Consider the following 18048-nt stretch of genomic DNA (forward strand, 5'->3'; position numbering starts at 1 on the left):
ATTGTCCTCCCTCCACCAGGTCTCTGAGATGCCTATTATATCTATCTAATCATTCAGTGCTATATACTGTAACTCTCCTATTTTATTTTTTAGGCTTCTAGCATTTGTATACAGACACTTCAAATTGTAGTTTTTACCTTGCAACTACAGGCTGCTGAGAAGACAGGTAAAATCTGAGTCTTTTACTCTGCCTTCCTCTTAAACCCTCCTGGCTTTCTTTCACCATTATTGGAACCTCTCTACCGGGACCACCTAACTATCCTGTTTCAATAGTATCCTCCAAGCATACCTCACACCGAACCATCCGCTCACGGGCGACTGTCAGCTTTCCCCCACATCTCAGTCTAAAAGCTGCTCTATCTCCTTTTTAAACGTTAGCGCCAGTAGCCTAGTTCCATCCCAGTTAAGGTTGAGTCCAACCTTTCAGAACAAACTCCACCATTCCCAGAAGGTTGCCCAGTTCCTATCAAATCTAAATCCCTCATCCCTGTGCACCATCATCTCAATCACGCATTGAGACTTCGGAGCTCTAACTGCCTCTTGGGTCCTGCGCATGGAACTGGGAGCATTTAACCTTAGAGGATCTGGATTTCAGCTTTGTACCTAAGAGCCTAAATTTGGCTTCCAGAATCTCCCTCCCACATTTTCCTGTGTCATTGGTACGTACATGTACCAGGACAGCTGTCTCCTCCCCAGCACTATCTAAAATCCTATCTATGTAATATAAGAACATAAGAAATGCCTCTGCTGGGTCAGACCCGAGATCCATCGTTCCCAGCAGTCCGCTCACGCGGTGGCCCAACAGGTCCAGGACCTGTGCAATAATCTTCTATCTATACCCCTCTATCCCCTTTTCCAGGAGGAATTTGTCTAATCCTTTCTTCATCTGTCTGTTCATTTTGTCCTGGGGATGATAGTATAACCCTACCTTTAGATTCTTTCCCTTCACAAATGGAATTCCTATCCATAAGGATTCCACACTGCTATCTATGTCATGCATTCCTCTGCGAAGAATTACAAAGGGACTTGAACAAACTAGAAGAATGGGCGACGAGATGGCAGATGAAGTTCAACGTTGAAAAATGTAAGGTATTACATGTGGGGAGCAGAAACTTGAGGTACAACTATACAATGGGAGGGATATTATTGAATAAGAGTACCCAGGAAAGGGACTTGGGGGTATTGGTGGACATGACAATGAAGCCGATGGCACAGTGTACAGCGGCCGCTAAGAGAGCGAATAGAATGCTTGGTATAATCAAAAAGGGTATTGCAGCCAGAACGAAAGAGATTATCCTGCCGTTGTATCGGGCAATGGTGAACCCGCATTTGGAGTACTGCGTCCAATATTGGTCGCCGTACCTTAAGAAGGCATGAGGTCCGCCACCTTCACACCAGGCAGGCAAGTTACCAGGCAATCCACGCCCACCAGCCTCCTACATGCCTAATTATCAAATCACCAACTACAACCGCTGTCCTAACTTTTCCCTCCTGGGCAGAAGCCCCTGGAGACACATCCTTGGAGCGAGAGGATATTGCATCTATGTGACGTGTGAGATCTGTCACCAACAGGCAAGTGACCAGGAGATCCTCACACCCACCAGCCACCCAGCTATCTATATGTCTAATGATTGAATCACCAACTACAACCGCTGTCCTAACTTTTTCCTCCTGGGCAGAAGCCCCTGGAGACACATCCCCTGATGGGCAGGTCCTAGCTACAGGATTATTTCCTACTTCAACAGGTGATGCTCTCCTTCTAGGACCAGCGGTCTCAAACACGTGGCCCGCGGGACGCATGTGGCTCTCCAGGTTTTATTTGCCGGCCGCGGTCTGGAGGCATCATTCTCTTCCTTTTGGAGCAGCAGCCGGCTCGTTCGTTCAAAGCCGAGGGTTGGCGGCTCCTTGCGCTATCCACTCCTGCATCGGAAGCCTCTCTGATGTCACAACATCAGAGAGGCTTCAGACGCAGGCACGGATCTCGCCAGGAGCCGAACGAGCCGTCCAGACACGCTGCTGCTCCAGTGGCGTACCAAGGGAGGGGCGGTCCACTGTTCTCCCTAGAGTGCGGCTCGCGGCTCGTCTAGAGTAGTGGTGCCGAACCTGCTTCCCTTCCCTTCTCACTGCTGCCATCGGGGATCAGGCCGGCACCGTGTTCTTTGATCTCCCCTGCTTCTCTTCCCTGAGGGGCCGACCAACTCTCGCAGCTGTCGAGAGGACGTTCTGGCTAGCTAATCGCTGCCTGGCTGCCCGGAACGTCCTTTCCGACGTTAGAATTGACGTCGGGCGGCGAGAGTTGGTCGGCCCGGTGCAGAAGAGAAGCAGGGAGCTCTCTGCCTGTTCCCGATAGCGGCAGCGGCAGCAGCCTATTCTGCGGCGGCGGTGGCATGGGGGAGGGCAGGAAGGAAGGAAGAAAGAAGGTGGGGTGGGGACAGGGAGCCAGAAAAAAAAGCAAAAAATGGGGCACGGAGGAAGGAAGAAAGAAGGTGGGGTGGGGACAGGGAGCCAGAAAAAAAAGCAAAAAATGGGGCACGGAGGAAGGAAGAAAGAAGGAGGGGGGACAGGGAAACCAGAAATAAAGCAAAAAATGGGGCACGGAATCAGAGAAAGTCAGACAGAGAAAGAAAGAAAAAGTTGGGGGAGGGAATGAGGTCTGGAGGAGAGGAAGCATACAGGAGGCTGAAAGAAGGGAAGAAGTATTGGATGCACAGTCAGAAGAATAAAGTGCAACCAGAGACTGATGAAATTACCAAACAAAGGTAGGAAAATGATTTTATTTTCAATTTAGTGATTGAAATGTGCCAGTTTTGAGAAAGAAAAGATATTGAACTTTAAATGTGAGTGCTGCAGAAAAAAATAGAGTACTTGGAGGGCTGCAGAAAAAATAGTTAATGTCTTATTAAAGAAATGACAATTTTGCATGAGGTAAAACTCTTTATAGTTTATATATCTTTCCTTTTAACTGTTAAAGGAAAGTTTTATAAACTATAAAGAGTTTTACCTCATGCAAAATTGTCATTTCTTTAATAAGACATTAACTATTTTTTCTGCGGCCCTCCAAGTACCTACAAATCCATAATGTGGCCCCGCAAAGGGTTTGAGTTTGAGACCACTGTTCTAGATCGATCTCCTCCAAGGCAGCACAGGGGCTACCAGACTGAAGATGGGACTTCTCTACAACATCCCTGAAGGTCTCCTCTATGTACTTCTCCGTCTCTCTCAGCTTCTCCAGTCTGCTACTCTAGCCTCAAGGGAACACAATCGTTCTTCAAGAGCTCTTTGTAGCGAGCACACACATACAACTTCTCGCCAACTAGGAGAAAATCATACATGTGACACTCAATGCAAAACACTGGATAGCAACCCTCTTGCTGGTGGACTACTGTCTGCATCTTGTTATTGAGCTGATTAATTAATTAACCTTATTAAGCTACTAGGAATATATTAAACTAGTACAAAGTCTTAGGATTTTATTAAATGGTTTTTTTAGTGTTTGTTGCTTAGATAGTCTTAGGGTCATATTGTATGCTAATTTATTGTTTGATTCTTTACTGGTAATGAAATATAAAGAGTTCTGCTATTATTCTAATTGGAATAACTGACAATAAATTAAGACTAAGTACCATTTTGTTGGCCCTTCTTTGAAGGGTCTCCAAACTTTTCAATATCCTTTTTAAAATGTGGCCTCGAGAACAAAAGACAATTCTGAAGGTGAGGTCTCAAACAGGTAACAATACTTCACTTTTCATACTGAAGTCTGTTTTCTTCATGCACCCAAACAATATTATTAATGTTCCCAATTGCAGTATCTTCAAAGAACAACCTCCAGATCTCTCTCACAATTGAAGCCCAAATACCTCTCTTCAAAATAGTATTCTGTCAGATTTCTGCACACCACATGCATGTTTTTTGAGCTGTGCTGGATTACTGCAGTTTTCAGATCTGACTGTTTTTCCAATTGTAATTTTATCTATCCTACTTCCAATGTATCTTCTATGTGCACAGCTCAGTGTTCTGCATGAGACTTAAGAATATTTTCATCTCTTCTACTTCAAAGGGCAGTTGTGAATTTACTCCTAGTGAAATTCTGCGTGACTATGCAATACAGAATTTCCGCAGAATTGCACAGTTACGCAGAACTCCCTTTTCCTGCACAGAATCTAGACCATGTCAGCATTTTCAGGTTGCTTTACTGGCAGCAATTCCCACACACTGCCTGCCACTAACCCATAAGTCTCTCCACAGCAGCGGGGAAGCTTCCGGGTTAGCAGCAGGCAGCATGTGGTAGTTGCTACCGATACCGCAACCCGAAGAAGCAAGCCTTTGAGCACAGAGGAGGGAAGGAAAAGAAGAAAAGCTGGTGGCACAGAGGGAGGGGATGGGGAAAGGATGGAAAGATGCTGGCATGGGGGAGGAGGAGGAGACATGCATGGTGAGAGGAGACTGCACGTAATGGAAGGGAGGAAGGGAAAGATGGTACATGGAGGGGGATAGAAAGATATGACAGGGTATAAGGGAGGGGGGAGAGAGAGGTGTTTTGACATGGAGGTGAATGAGAGGGAAGGAGAGATACACAGGAGGTCGAGGGGGGAAATGCTGGATCCAGCAGCAGAATGGAGTGATGGAGAGATGCCTGGCAATGAGAGTGAGGAAAAAAGTGGGAGAAATGCTGGACCATTGGGAGAGTTCAGCAGGGAAGAGATGTTAGGTTATGAGGGTGGGGAGGGAAGAGAAAGCAGATACTGTATTGAGCTATAAGGGTAGAGGAAGGAAGACACTGAGAATGGTAGAACCCTGAGGGGGAAGAAGATAGATATAACAGAGGGCAGAAATATGGTAATGGAGGTATACTGAAGATGAAAGGGAATGGAGGGCTGAGGAAGGAATGAGATGGGAAATAGAAGACAAGATGGAAATTTGACAGGAAGCTGAGAAGGGTAAGGGTAAGAAAGAGGCAGAAAAGAGCTAAAAACGAATGATCAATATATCTGAGGCAGGTGTAGTGAGGGAATAGACAGGAGACAGTAGAAGAGATCAATTTGCAGGAGAATTAGCAGACAGGAAAGCGGAAAAAAGAAACTGGAACCAACATGATGGAAAAATAAAACATTCAGACAACACAGATAGAAGAAAAACATTTTAAATTGAATATGAATAATAATTAGCAAAAATATTGCTTAAATTATGATAAATAAATTTGCAGGATTTTGGAGAATTTGCTAATTTTGTGCACAGAATTTTTATTTTTTTGCATTGGAGTATGAATTGATCCCAGGAATTTTATGCTTGGTTCACACCTAGAGGATGCATTTATGCAGCAACAAGGACTTTTACTGCAATGTTACCTACCTCTCTATGCATTGCCTTCGTACCTTGTTCATACAGAGCCAATACCAAACACTCTACTTAAGGATGCAGAGAATTTCTGCCCATACAGGTTATATAGAGCTGCTTTATTTAACATTTAGGCCTTTTTTTTTTTTACACACTATGGGGCTCATTTTCAAAGCACTTAGATAAAGTATCATAGGTTTCTATGGTACTTTCTTTATATGTCCAAGTGCCTCTATGTTGACCCAACCTACTCATTTGTACATCAAGATCTCCAGCTAGAAGCTTTGGAATAATCTGGTTGGAAAATTGAGAATGAATAATAACTTTCAGAGTTTAAAAAATATTAAAAACGTCTCTTTTTATAGAAGCTTTTCAAGTAATTAAGCAGCAGACTGAAGGAATGACATGATTAATGGACATGTTATCTGGATATTGTTTTGTTTTATACTTTTTTTGTGTTTTATCTTATGATTATGTGTTTGTTTTTCCTGCAATCCACTTAGATATATGGCGCTTAGATATATGACCCAGAAATAACAAAGAAAAAAAATGTTTTATGATTTATAAATATCACAGAACCCTCCTGAACTGCGGCAGTTGAGCCGTTCGCCTGCTCCTGCCTTTTGCCTGCTCGCACCGCAGCTGTCACCTCCAGGGCTCCCAGGCCACCTCTCTTCCTCCAGGGCTCGGCGTGTGAGCAAGCTCCGCCCCCCCAGTAGCGACCGGGAACACTCCTGATCTGCGGCAGCGTTAACCCGGCGAAGGCACTGCAACCGCTGGCTTCGGCCATGGAGAGGAGCGTCCCCCACAGCCACCGCCGCCACCGCAAAGAGGAGGCCATGGTTAGCCCGGATGGCATGGTCGCCAAGGAGCCGCGCACGATCAAAGTGGCACAATACCTGTCCAAAAAGAGACAAGTTCATCAGGTTTGGGATGCAGGAGGAGGATGTGAACATCTCGGTCGAGTTCGAAAAGCAGAGACACTGGATCTGGGGCTTCCGGTGTGTTGGCAAGGATCGGATGATACCTGGTGAAATTTGGCGGCCTAGCAGTGAAGTCAACTCAATCTGGACTTTAATCCGACTGTTCTGATTTTTATTTTCACTTTTTCTCTTCTTTTCTACCTTTCAAAATCCTTAGATCAATGTAGTCTTGTTAGAATGTTTATTTTCTTATTTTTTTCTTCTATTTCTATTTCTTACTTTTATTACTTAACTAATTGTTATTTTTCCAGGTACTTCAGTTAGATTGTGAGCCTTCGGGACAGTAAGGGAATTTCTAAGTACCTATTCTTTATTTATTTATCTTATTTTTATTGTATCCTTTAATGTATATTTCTCTGTAAACCTATATTACTTATAATTTTAATGCACACTATTGTCTATTTTCTGTAAACCGCTTAGAATCCTAACGGAGTTTAGCGGTATATAAGAAATAAATTACATTACATTAGCAACATTCCTATCAGATTTCTGGCACACAAAATTTTTAGCACACCAATAATGCCTTCTCCAAGTAATTATCCCTCCATCCTTGTCTAGCTGCTTATTTGGATGTCCCCTGCTTGACTGGGGCTCCATGTTGACTTGTTAAGACTGTGTTATCTGTTTTTGTCTCATTACCTATTTGTCCTATCCCCTCTAAAGATATGTCAACTCAACCACATGATGCTGTTTGCCCACTTGATTTGCTCTCCTTGGGTCTATTAAAATAAATAGGTTCATCTGGCCCAGTAGTATCCTGTTTCAACAGTGGCCATCCAGGTCACAAGTACCTGGCAAAACCCCAAAAAGTAGCAACATTCCATACTACCAATCCAGGGCAAACAGTGGCTTCACCCATGTCTGTCTCAATAGCAGACTATAGACTTTTCCTCCAGAAACTTGTCCAAACCTTTTTAAAACCAGCTACATTAACCACTCTTACCACATCCTCTGGCAATGCGTTCCAGAGCTTAACTATTCTCCGAGTGAAAAAAATATTTCCTCCTACTGGTTTTAAAAATACCTCCCTGCAACATCACAGAGTGTCCTCTAGTCTTTGTAATTTTTGACTGTGAAAAATCAATCCACTTGTACTCCGTTCTACTCCACTCAGGATTTTGTAGACTTCAATCATATCTCCCCTCAGCCATCTCTTTTCCAAGTGAAGAGCCCTAATCTCTTTAGTCTTTCCTCATATGAGAGGAGTTCCATCCCCTTTACCATCTTGGTTACTCTTCTTTGAACCTTTTCCAGTTCCGCTGTATCATTTTTGAAATACAATGATCAGAACTAAATGCAATACTCAAAGTGAGATCGTTACCATGGAGTGATATAGAGGCGTTAACATTCTTAGTCTTACTTAACATTCTTTTTCTAATAATTCTTAGCATTTTATTTGCTTTTATTGGTCACCACCACACTTTGGGTGAAAAGTTTCAGTGTATTGTCTACGATGACACCTAGATCTCAGCTCAGATACTCACTTTTTGTGGACCTCACTCTTCCCAAGCATGCAGACAACACAGTTGCTCTGTTATTATGTGTAAGTAAATTTTAAAAGGAAATAATTTTTTTAATGCAAAAAAGTAATTTTTCTCTTTCAAAATTATGATTTCTAGCACCATTTTGTGGCTTGTTTTAATATGTGGATGGATGTTTTGGTTTGTTTCCCTCCAATGCTCTACTTCCCATCAATGTGTGTACCTCAGCTGCCAGAGATGCAGCCCAGGTACAGAATAAGCCCTACAGCCAACACACTCTTTCCTAACCCAAACTGCAAGAGCTCTCTCACCTAAGTACTCCAATTAAGCACCTGATGCTACCACCACCTCTTCCCCAACCTTGGACCAAAGCAACATTTATGTCCCCATTCTAGGCATATGCAGCTGCTAGTCAGTCTTCTTTCTGTCAGCTCTACCAGCACCACAGATTCTTAGTTATAGCAAAAACAACAAAGATTAGCAAAAACAACAAAAAAAATAGCCATACTAAGTTAACTAGTGGTTTACATGTTTGCCCACCCCTCCCCAGCCCATGTTAAACAATGACTAGACAGCCTTACACTCCTCCCAAGATCAGCGCTTAGCCTGATCTTCAATGTAGCATAAACATACCCCAAGTGATTGCTTCAAGTAACATCACATGATACAGACTGAGTAAAATACAATTCAAACCTTCTGATAGATCAATGACAAAGGGATCAAAGTCAGACACACCTGCTGCCACTTGATGGAGAACCCTAAAAGCCAGGCTGAGAGACCTGCAGAGCCCACATACAGAAAGTGAATGGAAACAGCTCCCAAAATAAGGTCCTGCCTGATAACTAGTGTGGAGTAATGTACTCTCTTACAGATCATAAATAAAATCAGCAAAGGCAAAGCATTTTGAAACAGACCAACTCCAACCAGAGTTAGCTCTGCAATCAGGAATTAGACTCCTACCATCTGCCTACTTGTAAGACAGGATTAAAAGTATTACTAAGCCAAACCTTTACAGATTTCAGACAAATGTGTTGGGGGGAGAGGGTTGAGAGAACAACAAAAATGCCTTATTTTTTTAACTGGTGGGTTAAAAACAAGATTTGAGAGGATACAAGTGTGGAACCCAGGAAGTGAACATAACAAACATTAATAAGCCTAGTAACATTCTGCAGGGCCCCAGACTCCCCCCCCCCCCGCAAAAAAGCAGGTATACAAATAACACCTGCCATTTCATCATATAAAGCTACTTACTGCAGTCCCCTTCCAGTTTACAGCATTTAAAATCCACATTTTTGTTTTTCTTCAGAAAATGACCAGAATACTTAATATGAGGACATGTTAACTACACTCATATGAGATACCTACCTACATACAAAGATGCTGATAATTTCTCTGTATTAAAAGGGAGGTATTTGAGAGAAGTGTAGAGAGGTGGAAAACAAGATGGAACAGGGACAGAAGGAGGGGTAGGAAAACACTTTTGGAAGTTTGGCGATCTGAATATTCCAAATTGGAAGTTTCCAGTTAAGTTTCAAGTTTTACTAAATTTAATGCAATCGCTTATCTGGACTTCTAAGCGAGTTACAACAAAATAAAGGGAATACACATTTTTTTAAAACGTAGACTGATTTTTTTCATTTTTAAATAGCATCAAATTCTGCAAGAATCAATCCCAAACAGCAGAACATCAATTGTGTGTATACAAAACACATGAGCCATGAACACAGACACCTATACCTCCCAGATGTCCACCCCATGCATGTGCAGTGTCACACATGCCTCACACACACACATGTAAGACGTGTCCTTTCTGAAAACAAACAGGATTATAGCAAAACATTATAAGCACAAGTGAAAATAAATATGGAACCCCTTTCCTCAGAGAAAGGCAAGTTCAAGTTATATTGAGAGCAGCACTGACTCTTTACCTTTCTTTCTCTATCCACTTAAGCTCTGACCTTTTTAACCCTGTACCCTTCTCACTTGCTCCCCTTTAACCTTGTCACCCCCCAAGTTGACCCTTTTTACCTTTCCTTCCCTATTTTTCACCCAGTGGCCTCTGTATTCTCCCTTTCCCCCAAGCTCTGAGTCTTAAATCTCAGTGGTAAAGAGGTCAGATTTGGGGGGGGGGTCCCCCCACCCCCCAGTTCTGACCCCTTTCCCTGGGGTCCCTTTCTCCCTTCCCTCCCCCCCAGCTGTCTAGCCCGTTTAGCCTGAGGTCCCTCTCCTCCCACCCTTTTAAGCCAGGGTCTCTTCCAGCCCCCCCCCCTTTTACTCTGGGGCCTCCCTTCCCCACTCGTCTCCCCCCACCCCGTATGAAATCAGCCCAGCCGGACGCGAGCGGGCTACGAAAAACGTCTCCTTAGAGCAGCGCAAATGAAGAGCAAAAGGCGAGCGAGAGAGAAGGAAGCCGCAGCTAATTGGGGGGAAAGCGCGCTACGGCTGGGCATTAAGGCAGCGCCCCCTCCCTCCCTCCTTCCCTCTCAGACACTCACCGAGATCGGGCCGAGGCCGCCGCCGCCACCCGCCCAGGGGGGAGGAAGCAGGGAGGGGGGGAGAGAAATCCGCATCCAGCGGGGCGGGGAGGGCGGCAGAAGGGAAGAGCCGAACAAAAGGCAGCGGGGAACGCCCGCACCTCGCCGCTCTCAGCCCAGCGCCGCGCGGAAAATGGCGGCTCCAGCTCCGTCTTTTCTTCCCCCTCTACTCGCTACTGTGAACCTGACAAAATACAGCGAGGAGGAGGGGGAAGGGAAGGGAGGGGAAGGAGGAGGGAGCGCCGCTGCAGTACCAGCGGCCGCCGCCTGAGGGCGCGGGGCCTCGGCCGGCGGCGGCCATGCTGCGATTGGCAGGAGCGAGCAGCGCGCGGACGTCGCTTCAGCCATCTCCCGCCCATCAGCAGTTCTTCGAATAAAGGAGGGAGCAAGTTCACCTTTCTTAGTTTCAACTTCATTTCGTTCAATATGCTTAAGTTACCTGCAAGAACAACTTAAAGCTCCTAATCACGCCACACCTTCTAAACTACTTTTCTGCACTCCATATTAGTAACTCTTTTAAAGTTTTCACGTTTCTCATCGGAACGAAAGGCACCGAGCCATTCGCCGCCATATCAAGACTAAGGGGCTACAGGCACTGGGCGGATATGACGTCGACAAACACTGCACAGCTTTTTGGGCAATGTAGTTCTACTTAGTGGCGACTGGCTTCCAATTCCTTACATTGAGAATGTTTGAAAAAGCCCTAATAGAACCTACTTGACAGAACTGAAACCCCTGCAGAACGTGGAGACCAGGCTCCCTCCATCCCGGATGCGCGCACACACACAAAGCCCCGCACAAGTCCTCACACGTGGGAGCGCGGCCACGTGCTCTGTCGGAATTCGGTCTCAAGCGCGCCACATGACAACGCAAAGTCCTCCTCATGTTAGTACTGTACCTGCAGAGTGTGCACGCGATCTCCAGCACCCGCACACCGCTGCAGATATACAGAGCACCCACGGCATATAGCGCACACGCCAATTCACTGCCTCTATACCACCTTCACTAAATAACAAGACTTGTTTTTTGTTTTGTTTTTTAATATGGCAAAACTAGGACTGCTTGGGTCTGTCAAGTTGCCACATCAGCCCAGCTCAATCAAACAGGCTGAATGTTTTTTTTTGCCAATCACATGCATGGATGTGTTTAGGGAATCAATGGTAGAGAAAAACCACACATAGTGGGACGACTACTACTATTTATTATTTCTATAGCGCCACCAGATGCACGCAGTGCTGTATTTTAAAACCAAAGAGAAAGTTCCTACCGAAAAGAGCTTTCACTCTAATTATGACAGACACAACACAAAGGGTGAGCATAAGAATACCGTAGCCTTACTGGGTCAGACCAATGGTCCATCAAGCCCAGTAGCCCATTCTCACAGTGGCCAAAGCCAGGTCCCTAGTACCAAGCCAAGATCCAAGGAGTAGCAACATCCCATGTCTTTCTCAATAACAGACCATGGACTTTCCCTCCAGGAAATTCTCCAAATCCTTCTTGAAATCAGCTATGCTATCCGCTCTTACCACAACTACCTATTGCTTTAAAAAGTATTTCCTTGTAACTTCATTGAGTGTTCCCTCATTGAGTGAGTCGTCATAATTATTGACGGAGTGAAAAATCAATCCTCGTGTAACCAGTTCTATTCAGGATTGTGTAGTCTTCAATCACATCACCCCTCAGCCGTCTCTTTTCCAATCTGAAGAGCCCTAAACTTTTTAGTCTTTCCTCATACAAAAGGCCTTTCATCCCTTTTATCATCTTAGTTGCTCTTCTTTGAACTTTTTCTAGCGCCACTATATCTTTCTTGAGATAAGGAGACCAGAATTGAACGCAGTACTCCAGCTGAGGTCGCACCATGGAGCAATACAGGGGCATTATAATATTCTGTCTTGTTAACTATCCCTTTTTAAATAATTCTTGCATTCTATTTGCTTTTTTGGCCAACACCACATTAGGCGGAAGGTTTCATCCTATTGTCTATGACACCCAGATCCTTTTCTTGGGCACTAACTCCCAAGGTGGACCCTAGCATCTGGTAAGTGTGATTTGGGTTATTCTTCCCAATGTGCATCACTTTGCATTTGTCCACATTAAATTTAATTTGCCACTTGGACACTCGGTCTTCCAATTTCCTAAGGTCTGCCTGCAATTTTTTCACAATCCACATGCGTTTTAACAACTTTGAACAGTTTAGTGTCATCTGCAAATTTAATCACCTCACTATTCGTTCCAATTTCCAGATCATTTATAAATAAGTTAAATTGCACTAGTCTCAGCACACACCCCTGCGGCACTTCACTGTTTACTCTCTTCCATTGAGAAAAATGACCATTTAACCCTACTCTCTGTTTTCTATCTGATAATCAATTCCTAATCCTAAACTGAACTTTGTCACCTATCCCATGACTCTAACTTTAACAGGAGCCTCTCATGAGGAACTATCAAAAGCCTTCTGAAAATTTAGCTACACATTAACTGGCTCACCTTTATCCACGTTTATTCACACCTTTAAGGCTTAGTACATCTTCCAGATTCACTAAGATTACATTCAGTTCCTCCGCATCATCACCCTTGAAAACCATTTCCAGTTCAGGTGGAATTGCCGCTGCTGGGTCACACCAGTGGTCCATCTTGCCCAGCAGTATGCTCACGCAGCAGCCCTTAGGTCAAAGACCAGTGCTCTAAATGTGTCCAGCCTCACCTGCGTACATTCCAGTTTAGCAGGAACTTGTCCAACTTTGTCTTGAATCCCTGGAGGGTGTTTTCCCCTATAATAGACTCCGTAAGATCGTTCCAGTTGTCTACCACTCTCTTGGTGAAGAAGAATTTCCTTACGTTTGTACGGAAATTTCTATCCGCTTTCAACTTGAGAGAGTGCCCTCTCGTTCTCCCTTCCTTGGAGAAGATGAACAATCTGTCTTTATCTGCAAATTCTATTCCCTTCAGTATTTTGAATGTTTCGATCATGTCCCCTCTCAGTCTCCTCTTTTCAAGGGAGAAGAGGCCCAGTTTCTCTAATCTCTCACTGTACGGCAACTCCTCCAGCCCCTTAACCATTTTAGTCACTCTTCTCTGGATCCTTTCGAGTATTACCGTGTCCTTCTTCATGTATGGCGACCAGTGCTGGACGCAGTACTCCAGGTGAGGGCGCACCATGGCCCGATACAGCGGCATGATAACCTTCTCCGATCTGATCGTGATCCTCCTCTTAATCATTCCTAGCATTTTGTTTGCCCTTTTTGCCGCCACCGCACATTGCGCAGACGGCTTCATCAACTTGTCGATCAGAACTCCCAAGTCTCTTTCATGGGACGTCTCTCCAAGCACCGCCCCGGACATGCTGTATTCGTGCATGAGATTTTTGTTACCAACTTGCATCACTTTACACTTATCCACGTTGAACCTTATTTGCCATGTCGATGCCCATTTCTCGAGCTTGATTAAGTCACGTTGAAGATCTTCGCCACCCCTTGTGTCTTCACTACTCTGAATAACTTCGTATCGTTCGCAAATTTAATCACTTCACTCATCGTACCAATGTCCAGATCGCTTATAAAAATGTTGAAGAGCATAAGTCCAGGCACCCTATTGATGACACTCTTCCAGTCTGAGTATTGTCCATATACCCCCACTCTCTGTTTCCTATGCTCCAGCCAGTTTTTAATCCATGTGAGTATTTCACCCTCGATTCTAAGGCTTGCAATTTTCCAAAGTAGTCGTTCATGTGGAACATTGTCAAACACCTTCTGAAAATCCAGATATACAATGTCAACCGGGTCACCCTTATCTATCTACCTGTTTACTCCCTCAAAGAAGTGAAGCAAGTTCGTCAAACATGATCTGCCTTTGCTGAAACCGTACTGACTGGCCCTCATCAGCCCATATCCGTCAAAGTGATCAATAATGCGGTCCTTTCGCAGAGCCTCTACCATCTTTCCCGGTACCGAGGTCAGACTCACCGGTCTCTAGTTTCCCGGATCTCAACTCGAACCTGTCTTGAAAATCGGCGTAATATTTGCCACCTTCCAGTCTTCCGGAATCTTTCCTCATTTGATCGATAGATTAGCTATTAGTTGAAACAGTCCAGCTATAGTCCCTTTCAGTTCCTTGATGACCCTCGGATGGATGCCATCCGGTCCCAAGGATTTATCGCTCTTAAGCCTATCAATCTACCTACATACCTCCTCTAGACTGACCGTCAATCCTGCCAGTTTCCCGTCTTCGTTTCCAACATATAGCCTCTGGTATGCTGTGTATATCCTCTTTGGTAAATACAGATGCAAAAAATATGTTCAGTTTGTTGGCGATTGCTTTGTCCTCCTTTAGCACTCCCTTTATTCCTTGGTCATCCAATGGTCCCACCGCTTCCTTCACGAGTCGTTTCCCCTTAATATATCGAAAGAACGGCTTGAAGTTTTTCGCCTCCTTGGCTATTTTTTCCTCGTCTCTTTTGGCCCCTTTTACCGCCTTATGGCACCTGCGTTGATGTTGTTTGTGTTTATTCCAGTTTTCGTCCATCTTTGACAAAGTTTTCTTGTCTCTGATCGCTTCCTTCACCATTACAATGAGCCACGCCGGTTCTTTGTTCTTTTTCCTCTTGGATCCCTTGTTGATACACGGTATCTATAGAGTTTGTGCCTCGGTGACTGTGTCCTTAAAAAGGGACCAAGCTTGCTCTAGTGTTTTTACACTGCTTATCCTCTTCTTAATCTTATTCCCCACCATAAGTCTCATCCCTTCGTAATTCCCTTTTCGTAAGTTCAGTGCCGTGGCTGCTGTTCTGGACCGATGTTTTGCCCCTGCATCCAGATCGAAGCGGATCATATTGCGATCACTATTTCCCAGCATCCCTTCTACATCTACATCTTGTGCCAGTCCTCACAGTCCATTCAGAATTAAGTCCAGAATTGCATTTCCTCTCGTGTTTTCCTTGACAAGTTGTTCCAGGAACCAATCGCCTACAGCATCCAGGAACTTGGTCTCCCTAGCGTAATCAGATGTGCCTAGGTTCCAGTCTATCCCTGGACAGTTGAAGTCACACATGATAACTGCATTGCCTCCTTTGCAGTTACGTTTAATCTCATCCATCATTTCTCCATCAATTTATTTGGACTGCCCTGGGGGTCAGTAGTAGATGCCAATCTTCATTTCCAGTCCATTTGTTCCCGGAATTTTGACCCATAGAGACTCTAACTTATCCGTCAGTTGTGGCGTGTTCTCTCCAGTAGATTCAATTTCCTCTTTGATGTATATGGCTATGCCTCCACCTTTTTGAGCCACTCTGTCTCTGCGGTATATTTGTATCCCGGTAGCACAGTGTCCCAGACGTTTTCCTCAGTCCACCATGTTTCCTTGATGCCGATGATGTCAACGTTATCTTTTTCTGCCCTAGCTTCTAATTCACCCATCTTATTCCTAAGGCTCCTTGCGTTCGTGTACATATACTTGAGTTTGCGGTCTGTTCCTTTCCTGCATTTCCTTCCCCCTTGTGTTCCTTTCAATCTGTCTTGCCTGTGATCCAGTGAGTCTTTCCCTCTATCTTCCTGCATGGTATCCTCCGGGTATACTGGTTCCCGAACCATCGACTCTCCCTCGGTCAACTGTCAGCTTTCTCCTTATTCCTAATTTAAAAACTTATCTCTTAATGTTGCTTGCAAGTAGCCTTGTTCCATCACTGCTGAGGTGGAGTCCGTCCTTCCTGAATAGCTGCTCTTCCCCCAGAACGTACATCCAGTTGCGCACGAAGTGAATCCTTCCTCACACCCAGCGCCGCATCCACATGTTGACTGCTTGCAGCTCCATCTCCCTCTTCTCGTCGCCCTGGGTAACCGGCAGGATTTCCGAGAATGCTTATCCTCTGCGTTCTGGTCTGAGACCAGTTCCCTAGCATCCGGAACTGGTCCTTCAGTACTTTCCTGTTGTAGTTCCTGTTGCTCACGTTGTTTGTCCCCACATGGATCATCACCGCCGTATCTTCTTCTTTCCACACTGTCGATGAACCTGTAGATGCAGCTCACTACGTCTTCTACCTTTGGATCCCGATAGGCAGGTCACTAGCCGATCTAGTCTTCCTCCTGCTATGTGGCTGTCGACTTGTCTGATGATGGAGTCCCCCACAACGATTGCTGGTCCTCTCTATCTTCTCCTGATTCTCAAGCCACAGGTCCGTGTCCCTGTATATATCCATCTCTCCAGCCGTAGGTCCGTGTCCTTAATTCTCACTGCTCTGACACCCATTTCTTTGTGGTGGTTATCCATCAGGTGGTCCACACTCTCTGTAGGTTATCTCGCAGTTCCACTGTTGCTGGTGATTTTCCATGGCCTTCCCTGTATGCCTAGTCTATGAACCTCTCCAGCTCTCGACTTCTTCCTCGATGGTGTCCTCATGTCTTCATGTTCTCTGCATCTCTGTCTTCCTTCTCCACTGATTGAATGCCTCCAGTTCCAGTACTCTGCCCTCCAGGGGTCTGTCTTGTTTCTTCAGGCTCTCCGCATCGAGCGCATATGTAAGACCATCTCCCAGAGGTGGATTCCTTTATAGGTTTTCTGCTTCTGATGTACCTAATAAAATGGTTATGAGCTTTCGCCTCTTTTGCAAGTTTATCTTCATATAGCACAGTTACTTACCGTAACTGTTGTTATCCAGGGACAGCAGGCAGCTATTCTCACATATGGGTGCCGTAATCCACGGAGCCCGGATGCGGACAGCCTTGCAAGCAGACTTGCTTGTAAAAATGTAGAAGTTTCGAGTCGGCCTCACCACACATGCGTGAGTGCCTTCCCGCCCAGCGCAGGGTGAGTCTCCTCAGTTCAAATAGCTAGCAGAGAACCAACCAGGGAGTTGGGTGGGGTGTGAGAATAGCTGCCTGCTGTCCCTAGATAACAACTGTTATGGTAAGTAACTTTGCTTTATCCCAGGACAAGCAGGCAGCCTATTCTCACATATGGGTGACCTCCAAGCTAACTAGAATGGGATGAATGGGAGCTTTGGCAACTAGGAGAATAATATCTGTAATACTCTCTGGCCAAATATGGCCATCCTGTTGGAGAAAACATCCAGACATAGTGAGAGGGTAAAGTATGAACTGAGGACCAGGAGCAGCTTTGCAAATTTCCTTAAAAGGTGTAGATCTGAGTAAAGCCACTGAAGCTGCCATTGCTCTGACTTTGTGGGCTGTGAGTTCAACGCTAACTTGCCAATACTTCTGTCTCTTCTATTTTCTTTGTTCGGATCCTTTTTCCATTCTTTAAAGCAGTGTTCCCAACCCATCCTGGAGGACCACTAGCCAGTCAGATTTTTCATGGATAGCCCTAATGAAAAATGCACAGGGAAGATTTGAAGCCTGTCACCTCCATTATAAGCAAATCTTGCTCATGCATATTCACTAGGAATTATCCTGAAACCCCGACTGGCTGATGGTCCTCCCAGGACAGGGTTGGAACCGCTGCTTTAAAGGATGTTTTTTTTTGGCTCTAACAGCCTCTTTCACTTCACTTTTTAACAATGCCAGCTTTCGTTTCTTCTTCTTTCCACCTTTGCTGATACGTGAATACATCTGTGGTCTGGACTTCCACAATGGTATTTTAAATAACATCCAAGGCCTGGTTTACAGTCCTAACCTTTGCAACTCATCCTCTTAACTTCTTTTTTAACCATTTTCCCTCATTTTATCATAGTTGCCCTTTTGAAAATTAAACCCTGTACAGTAGATT

General features: G+C 44.9%; 1 protein-coding gene across 10 annotated transcripts in view; it reads right to left on the reverse strand.

Moving 5' to 3' along the window:
* The window catches only part of KANSL1 (KAT8 regulatory NSL complex subunit 1), a 309838-nt gene that overhangs the window by 261487 nt on the left and 30303 nt on the right, over positions 1 to 18048 (reverse strand). For 3 of the 10 annotated variants that reach the window (XM_033918399.1, XM_033918397.1, XM_033918390.1), the window contains exon 1: positions 10772 to 10912. The exons of 2 other annotated variants lie outside the window; for them this stretch is intronic. The gene's annotated coding sequence lies outside the window, so the exon portion shown is untranslated. Of the gene's footprint in view, positions 1 to 10293; positions 10564 to 10771; positions 10914 to 11049; positions 11190 to 18048 lie in introns of those variants that run through there. 5 more of the 10 variants (XM_033918398.1, XM_033918396.1, XM_033918393.1 and 2 more) reach the window with 4 other exon arrangements.

This window comes from Geotrypetes seraphini, chromosome 13 (genome assembly GCF_902459505.1).
Source record: "Geotrypetes seraphini chromosome 13, aGeoSer1.1, whole genome shotgun sequence".
Taxonomy (NCBI): domain Eukaryota; kingdom Metazoa; phylum Chordata; class Amphibia; order Gymnophiona; family Dermophiidae; genus Geotrypetes; species Geotrypetes seraphini.